Raw genomic sequence first — 9,484 nt, 5'->3', positions numbered from 1 at the left:
GTGTTAGTTGCTTAGTTGCGTCCAACTCTTTGCAACCCCATAGACTGTAGCCCACTAGGCCCCTCTGTCCATGGGATTCTCCAAGCAAGAACACTGGAGTGGGTTGCAGTACCCAAACAGGGCTTTCTTAACACAAGAGAAGCCACTTTTAGCCTAAGCCATTTTGTGATCTAAGTCTGGATGAAAGCTTACCCTTGAACAAGCCTCAGAAATTAATGATCTTAAGGGGACAAAAGAATGCAGGAAAAATGATTATTACCAGTCAAGAAAAGTAACAATAACAAAGATAATAAATCTGTTGTAACGACTCTTAGTTCTGTTTCAATGTTAAAAATTAGCCTAAAGCAATTTCTTGAGCTATTTTGCAGAATTTACCCCTCTGCCCCAGCACTCAACCACCAGATCTATTGGAAACTAATGGATGAAGATATTGCTTTTTACTGACCTTCCTGACTTCAATCAATGAAAATTTGGGGGACTTCCTGGTGATCCAGTGGCTAAGACTCCATGCTCCCAATGCAAGGGGCCCAGGTTCCATCTCTGAGCAGGGAACTAGATCCCATATGCTGCAACTAAGACCTGGGGCAGCCAAATAAACAAATAAATATTTTTTTTAAAAAAGCAACTTGGGACCTTCTCCTCAATTCTATGTTGAATTCTCCTCTGCTCAAACCCCTTCATGAATACGCATGTACCCTTAACTTAAAAATTCCTTAATTCTGCTGTTCAGGGAGACACTACTTTGGGAAAGACCCCAGGTGTTCTCCTAACTCACTGAAAGTAATCAATCCTTTCTTCTGATTTTTGGCTTGGTTGTATCTTTTAGTTTGATATCCACCAAGAGACAAATCCAATTTTCGGGTAACAAGAGCAGGTTGTTTGGGAGGTGTTGGAGGCTGAGATAAAGGTATTGGAGAAGATGTTAACTTGAATCTCAGAACAAGACTGGCTTAGAGGTTTGGGAGTCATCTGCACAGGAGAGAAAAGAGGAGATTCAAGAACCCTGAGAGAGGTTCCACTGAAGAGAAAGAGTTTGTAAAGGAGATTCAGATGATTGAGAGAGGAAAGAGGAAAACTGGGAGAAGGTGTTATCAGGGAAACTCAGAGACAAGGACTTTCCAGAGGATGGGAGTGATCAGCAATGTTCAGCGCCATTGAGAACAGGGTGGCAGCATCAGGAAAACTCAGATTGAGGGACAGTCAACAACACAACTGACCAGTACTCTTCAAAAATGTCAACGCCGGGCTTCCCTGGTGATCCAGTGGTTAAGAGTCCACCTTGCAATGTAGAGAACACCAGTTCAATTTCTGGTCTGGGAAGATTCCACACACTGAGGAGCAACTAAGCACTTGGGGCACAACTACTGAGCCTACACTCTAGAGCCAGCAAACTGCAGCTACTGAAGCCAGCATGCTTAGAGCCTGTGCTGTGCAACAGGAGAAGCCACTGCAGTGAGAAGCCTGTGCACTGCAACTAGAGAGTAGCTGATCTCCACTAGATCTCCAACTACAGCAAGTCCACGTGCAGCGATGAAGACCTAGCACGATCAAAATAAATAAATAAATAAATTCCAAGAATACAAAGAAGATGCACAAACATCTGTGTACGGAGAAACAGAGGTTAAAGGAGACTAAAGAGACATGAAAAATGACAATGCAGTTCATGATCCATAATTTCCTTTTGTTATTTTTAAAATAATTTTTAATGGTTGCACAATCAGATAATAAATTTCATTCACTTATATTTGAGTTTCTCATTTCTAAAATGGAGAGGAGGGGAATTAAGGAATTTTTAAGTTAAGGGTACATGCATATTCAGGAAGGGGTTTGAGCATTCCAGGGTTTCTTTAATCACACTCTATCATGCTACTTTGGAAGAGTGGTTTTTATGAGCCATATTACATACAAAAATGTGAAAATCAAAATTGTACACTGATTATCAAAGTACAAAGCTGGAAGTAAAAGTAAAATTACAGTTTCTGTGTTAGATTTGTCTGAATGTGAAGGAAAGTTCACAATTAGTTTTACTTCTAATTGTATCTATAAATTTGCCTTCAAAAGGTCACTACATCAGCCAGCTTACTTGTGGTAAGCTCAAAGTATCTGACAGTGATTAGATAGTGTTATTTAAATTTTTCACAAGTGTAGGACTCCTAATTTACAGGGTTCTGTATGGATGTGAGAGTTGGACTGTGAAGAAGGCTGAGCGCCAAAGAACTGATGCTTTTGAACTGTGGTGTTGGAGAAGACTCTTGAGAGTCCCTTGGACTGCAAGGAGATCCAACCAGTCCATTCTGAAGGAGATCAGCCCTGGGATTTCTTTGGAAGGAATGATGCTAAAGCTGAAACTCCAGTACTTTGGCCACCTCATGTGAAGAGTTGACTCATTGGGAAAGACTCTGATGCTGGCAGGGATTGGGGGCAAGAGGAGAAGGGGACGACAGAGGATGAGATGGCTGGATGGCATCACTGACTCAATGGACATGAGTCTGGGTGAACTCCGGGAGTTGGTGATGGACAGGGAGGCCTGGCGTGCTGCGATTCATGGGGTTGCAAAGAGTCGGACACGACTGAGCGACTGAATTGAACTGAACTGACTTGAATGCAACAGGTTGAAATATTAACATTCTTTTTGTTAATTTCACTACACTTTTTTTTTAACATATACATTCAGGTTTTTAAATATTTAAAACATTTTTCCTATGCCATTTCCTGTCTACCAAGCACACCAGGCTTCCCTCATAGCTCATTTGGTAAAAAACTTGCCTGCATTGCAGAAGACCTCAGTTTGATTCCTGGGTTGGGAAGATCTTCGGGAGAAGGGATAGGCTACCTATTCCAGTATTCTTGGGCTTCCCTTATAGCTCAGCTGGTAAACAATCCCCCCTGCAATGCGGGAAACCGAGTTTGATCCCTGGGTTGGGAGGATCCGCTAGAGAAGGGAAAGGCTACCCACCTCAGTATTCTGGCCTGGAGAATTCCACGGACTGTATAGTCCATGGGGTCGCAAAGAGTCGGACACGACCGAGCGACTTTCACTTTCAAGCACATTGATCAATAAACCTCTAGAAATCGAACAAACTACTCCTTCCAGGAACGCATCATCGACAGGGCCAATGCCCTCAGTCAAGATGCCCGTAATTGCCTTTCCCCTTTCTTCCCTGCCCTAAGTAAAGATGGTTCTGGTGACTTCCTTTCAAACCTCACTTTTCCCATAACAAACGTGGCGCAACCGCTTCCGGTTCCAGACTGCAGCTACTGCCCGGTGGTGAGTGCAACTGGGACCCGGCGACTTTTCTGGGCTAGTTTTCTCTGTGGACTCTTGAAGGCTTTCGATTGAGAGGAGGTAGGGAGGGAGGGGGCTCTCCGCGAGGCATCTCGGGGATTCTCTAGGCAATTAGGACACCGTTCTTTAATAATTGGGAAGTTATGGCCGCTTTCCCTGGCAAGTTCCCAAACCCCTCCTACCCCCACCTTGCACGGCCTCTGCAGCCAACCCTTTGCGGAAGCCCCAGAATTTGCGTGTCTAGATGAGCTTTGGTTCTTTTTTAAAAATAACTTTTCCAAACTATAATTCACGTATTATAAAATTTGCTTATTTAAACTGTAAAGTCTCGTGGTTTTTCGTATACGCCCAGGATTGTGCATCCATCATCACAGTCTAATTTTAGAATATTTTCATCACCTCTAAGAAAAACCCTGTTATCAATTAGCAGTCACTTTCTATTCAGAAGGGCCTCCTTCTGAGGCCCTAGAGTCCTAGGCAATTACTAGTCTACTTTTTGTCTCTATAGGTTTGTTTGCATATTTGATATAAATGCCATCATACAACGTGTGGTCTTTCTTGAGTAGCTTCTTTCACCAAGTATAATGTTTTAAAAGTTTGTTCTTGTGCTAGCATGTATTGGAACTTAATTCCTTTACTGCAGAAAAATATTCCTTATATTCATATGTGTGTGTTCTTGCTAAATTGCTTTAGTGCCACCCTATGTCCCATAACCCTCTAGGCTTCCCTATCAATGGGATTCTGTAGGCAAGTATAGTGGAGTGGTTTGCCATGCCCTTCTCCAGGGGATCTTCCCCACCCAGGGATTGAGTCAGCATCTCTTACATCTCCTGCATTGGTAGGCGGGTTCTTTACCACTAGTTGTTGTCCTTCAGTTGCTCAGTCGTGTCTGACTGTTTGCAACCCCGTGAACCACAGGACGCGAGGCTTGCCTGTCCTTCACCATCTCCCAGAGTTTGCTCAAACTCAAATCCATTGAGTCAGTGATACCTTCCAAACATCTCCTCCTCTGTTCTCCCCTTCTCCTGCCTTCAGTCTTTCCCAGCATCAGGGTCTTTTCTAATGAGTTAGCTGTTTGCATCAGGTGGCCAAAGTATTGGAGCTTCAGCTTCAGCATCAATCCTTCCAATGAATATTCAGGGTTGATTTCCTTTAGGATTGACTGGTTTGATCTCTTTGCAGTCCAAAGAACTCTCAAGAGTCTTCTCCAACACCACAGTTCAAAAGCATCAATGCCTTGGTGCTCAGCCTTCTTTATGGTCCAACTCTCACATCCATACATGACTACCGGAAAAACCATAGCTTTGACTAGATGGACCTTTGCTGACAAAGTAATGTCTCTACTTTTTAATATGCTGTCTAGGTTTGTCATAGCTTTTCTTCCAAGGAAGAATGAAATTTTAATTTCATGGCTGCAGTCATCTTTCACAGTGATTTTGGAGCCCAAGAAAATAAAGTCTGTCACTGTTTCCATTGTTTCCCCATCTGTTTGTCATGAAGTGATGGGACCAGATGCCATGACCTTTTTTTGAATGTTGAGTTTTAAGCCAGCTTTTTCCCTCTCCTCTTTCACCTTCATCAAGAGGCTCTTTAATTCCTCTTTTTTTTTTTTTCCTGCCATAAGGCATTTTACCACTAGTGCCCCCTGCATTTTATTCATCCGTTCATCAGTTGATGGATATTTGGATTATTTCCCCCTTTTAGCTCTTATAAATAAAGCTGCTATGAACATCTGTGGGGGCTTCTGAGGTGGCTCATTGGTAAAGAAATTGCCTGTCAATGCAGGCTACTTAAGAGACTCAGGTTTGTTCCCTGGGTAGGGAAGATCCCCTGGAGGAGGAAATAACAACTCATTCCAGTATTCTTGCTCGGAAAGTCCCATGAGTAGAGGAGCCTGGCGGACTATAGTCCGTGGGGTCTCAAGAGTCAAATATGACTAAGCAACTGAGCATGCATGCACACATAAACATCTGTGTACAGTTTGTGCAGACACATGTTTTTATTTCTCTTGAACATATATATTGATACCTAGGAATGGAATTGCCTGATCCAAGTGTAACTCTAACAACTGAGGAACTGCTAAACTGTTTTCCAAAGTACTTGAGTTATTTTACCTTTTTTTGTATATGGAGATCCAGTTGTCTCAGTGTTGAAAAGACTGTTTTTGTCCTGTGGAATTGTCTTGGATGCTGGAGAAAATGAGTTGACCATAAATATAAAATTTTACATCAAAACTCTCAATTTTATTACATTGACCTTTATGACTGTCCTTATTTCAATACTACAGCCTTGATTACTGAAGCTTGTAGTTGGTGGTTTGTTTGTTTGTAGTTGGTTTTGAAATCGAAAAGTATGGATACTATAACTTTGTGTTCTTTGTTTTTAAGATTGTTCGGCTTTATGGACCCCTTGCATTTCCATATGAAGTTTTAAAATAGTTTTGTCAGCATCTGCAAATTTAAAAAAAAGCCAACAGATTTTGTAAGAATTGTATTCATCCATACATCAATTTGGGCAATATTGTCATTTTAAAATAGTAAGTGTTCTATTCTGTGAACATAGAATGTCTTTCCATTCACTTAGATCTTTAGTTTCTTTCAATATTTTAAAATAGTTTTCAGTGTACATGCCTTACATATATTTCATTAAATGTATGGTGGTTTAGTTGCTAAGTTGTGTCCAACTCTTGAGACCTCATGGACTCATGGAGCCCACCAGGCTCCTCTGTCCATGGGATTCTCCAGGCAAGAGTCCTGGAGTGGGTTGCCATTTCCTTCTCCAGGAGTTCTTCCCAACCCAGGAAGAGAACTCAGGTCTCCTGCATTGCAGGCAGAGTCTTTACTGACTGAGCTACAGTATTTTATTCTTTTTATGCTTTTATAAATGAAATTATATTATTATTTTATTTTTATCTTTTTTACAATTTATTTTTGTTTATTTTATTTATCTTTGGCTGCACTGGGTCTTTGTTGCTTTGCGTGGGCTTTTTCTAGTTGCGACGAGTTGGGGCTAGTCTCCAGTTGCAGTGCATGGGCTTCTCGTTGTGGTGACTTCTTTTGTTGTAGAACATGGGCTCTAGAGCACAGGCTAAGTAGTTGTGATGCAAAGGCTTAGTTGCCCCAAGGCATGTGGGATCTTCTTGGACCAGGGGTCAAAGCTGTATCGCTGCATTGGCAGACAAATTCTTAACCACTGGACCACCAGGGAAGTCCTAATTTCATTTTTAGATTGTTTACTGCTAGTGTATATACATACAAATGATTTTTCTGTATTGATCTTTGTATCCTGCAACCTTGATTAACTTGTTTAGTTATTCCACTAGTTTTTTTTTTTTTTTCCACTAGTTTTTTTTAAGTGGATTCATTGGGACTTTCTATACATAAGATCATGCTGCTACTGCTAAGTCACTTCAGTCGTGTCCGACTCTGTGTGACCCCATAGACGACAGCCCACCAGGCTCTGCTGTCCCTGGGATTCTCCAGGCAAGAACACTGGAGTGGGTTGCCATTTCCTTCTCCAATGCATGAAAGTGAAAAGTGTTCTCCAGGCAAGAACACTGGAGTGGGTTGCCATTTCCTTCTCCAATGCATGAAAGTGAAAAGTGAAAGGGAAGTTGCTCAGTCGTGTCCAACTCTTCTCGACCCCATGGACTGCAGCCTACCAGGCTCCTCCGTCCATGGGATTCTCCAGGCAAGAGTACTGGAGTGGGTTGCCGTTGTCTTCTCTGATACATAAGATCATGTCTTCTGCTAATAGAAATAGTTTTACTTTTCTTTGTCCAAGCTGGAAAATTTTTATTTCATTTTCTTGCCTAATTGTGCAGCTCAAACCTTCAGTAGAATGTTGTATAGAAATGACGAAAGCAGTTAATATTGTTGCCAATCTTAACACAAAAGCATTCAGTCTTTCACCATTAAGTTCCATGCTACCTATAGGTTTTTCAAAAATTCCCGTTAGAAAAAAAAAAAAATGCCCTTTAGGACTTCCCTGGTGGTCCAGTGGCCAGGGGACATGGGTTTGGTCCTTGGTTAGGGGAAGTTGTGCATGCTGCAATGAGTGGCCAGAAAAAAAAATTACTCTTTATCAGATTGAGGACGTTCCCTTCTATTCCTAGCTTATTGAGTGTTTTGATAGCAAGTGGGTATTTGACTTTGTCAAATTATTGTGTGTGTGTGTGTGTCTGTTGTGGTTTTTGTCCTTTATTCTATTATAGTGTATTACATTGATTTGCAGGTGTTAAAGTAACTTTGCATTTCTGGGGTAAGTTCTGCTTGATCACAGAGTATAATCCTTTTTATATGTTGCTAGTTTTGTCTGTATTCATAATATTTGTCTATAGTTTTCTTGTGATGTCTTTGTCTAGTTTTGGTGTTAGGATAATACTGGGCTCATAGAGTAAACTTGGAAGTATTCCCTCCTCTTCCATTTTTTAGAATAGTTATCTACAAGAAGGAAGGATAGGTTCAGTGGGAAGAAACAGGGCTTGTTGGAAAACCTGACAGAAAGAAAGGAGGTTGGGGAACTAGACTAGACATTTCTGAGTGGTAATTAATGTTTCAGAGGAGTAAAGAAGAGGAGAAAGCCTTGGACTGATCCTTGAAGAAGTCCAGTTGGAGATGGAAGATGAACCACAGAGCAGGCAGAGATGGGATGTCAGTCCGATGAGTGGCTTCCTGAAAAGTAAAGAAAGAATGTCAGAAGAAGGAGTTTCTAGAAGTTATGGTGGAGAGACTGAGTTGGTGGAGATGAGGAAATGAGCCAATTCTAGACTCCTGAGAAGTCTGTGGAAGTGAGAGGAGATTGGCTGTAAGGAAGGCAGTTGTCAAAGGTTTTCTTTTTGCTTTACTTTCTTGACAACTTTTCGTATTGATATAATTATACCCTTTCAGAAAATTGCAAGACTAGTACAAGGAACTCTCAAATAACATTTTCCAGATTCACCAATTGTCTACACTTGCCCCATTTACTTTATCATTCTCTCTCTTATACATGTACATATATCTGGAAGTTCTCAGTTCATATATTGTTGAAGCCTAGCTTGAAGGATTTTGAGCATTACCTTGCTAGCATGCAAAATGAATGTAATTGTGGGTAGTTTGAACATTCTTTGGCATTGTTCTTCTTTGGGATTGGAATGAAAGCTGACTTTTCCAGTCCTGTGGCCACTGCTGAGTTTTCCAAATTTGCTGGCATATTGGGTACAACACTTTAACAACATAATCTTTTAGGATTTTAAACAGCTCAGCTTGAATTTCAACACTTCCACTAACTTTGTTCATATTAATGCTTCTTAAAGCCCACTTGCCTTCACACTCCAGGATATCTGACTCTAGGTGAGTGACCACACCATTGTGGTTATCCAGGCCATTAAGATCTTTTTTGTATAGTTCTGTGTATTCTTGCCACCTCTTCTAAATACCTCCTGCTTCTGTTAGGTCCTTGCCATTTCTGTCCTTTATTTTGCCCATCTTTGCATGAAATGTTCCCTTGGTATCTCTTATTTTCTTGAAGAGATCACTAGTGTTTTCCATTCTGTTGCTTTCCTCTGTTTCTTTGCATTGTTCACTTAAGAAGGCTTTCTTATCTCTCCTTGCTGTTCTTTGGAACTCTGCATTCAGATGGGTATATCTTTTCTTTTATCCTTTGCCTTTTTACTTTCTCTTCTCTTCTTAGCTATTTGTAAGGCTGTTGAGAGTCCCTTGGATAGGGGAGATCAAGCAGTCAATCCTAAAGGAAAAGCAGATCAAGCAAGGAGATCAAGCAAAGAGATCAAGCAAAGAGATCAAGCTAGTCAATCCTAAAGGAAAAGGAACCCTGAATATTCATTGGAAGGACTGATGCTGAAGCTGAAGCTCCAATACTTTGGCCTCCTGATGCGAAGAGCTGATTCATTGGAAAAGACTCTGATTCTGGGAAAGATTGAGGGCAGAAGGAGAAGAGGGCAACAGAGGATGAGATGCTTGGATGGCATTATGGACTCAACGGACATGAGTTTGCAAACTTATGGAGCAAACTCCAGGAGTTGGTGATGGACAGGGAAGCCTGGCATGCTGCAGTCCATGGGGTCACAAAGAGTCAGACATGTCTGACTGACTGAACAACAACAAAAATATATATGAATATGTTGCAGACATCATGTTTCTCTAAAACTAAAACATTTGGGTACCATTCCAAAGAATAAGGACATTCTTTTATATA

At 41.2% G+C, this 9,484-nt stretch overlaps 1 protein-coding gene across 5 annotated transcripts in view; it reads left to right on the top strand.

The window, feature by feature from the left end:
* Positions 1 to 2,974: 2,974 nt before the first annotated feature.
* SHLD1 (shieldin complex subunit 1) overlaps positions 2,975 to 9,484 on the top strand; it is a 113,809-nt gene continuing 107,299 nt past the window's right edge. For 3 of the 5 annotated variants that reach the window (XM_027559410.1, XM_027559413.1, XM_027559414.1), the window contains exon 1: positions 3,258 to 3,346. The gene's annotated coding sequence lies outside the window, so the exon portion shown is untranslated. Of the gene's footprint in view, positions 3,347 to 5,737; positions 5,823 to 9,484 lie in introns of those variants that run through there. The other 2 variants (XM_027559411.1, XM_027559412.1) reach the window with 2 other exon arrangements.

The sequence above is a fragment of the Bos indicus x Bos taurus genome, chromosome 13, assembly GCF_003369695.1.
Source record: "Bos indicus x Bos taurus breed Angus x Brahman F1 hybrid chromosome 13, Bos_hybrid_MaternalHap_v2.0, whole genome shotgun sequence".
Taxonomy (NCBI): domain Eukaryota; kingdom Metazoa; phylum Chordata; class Mammalia; order Artiodactyla; family Bovidae; genus Bos; species Bos indicus x Bos taurus.
This window is presented reverse-complemented; position numbering and strand designations above follow the sequence as displayed.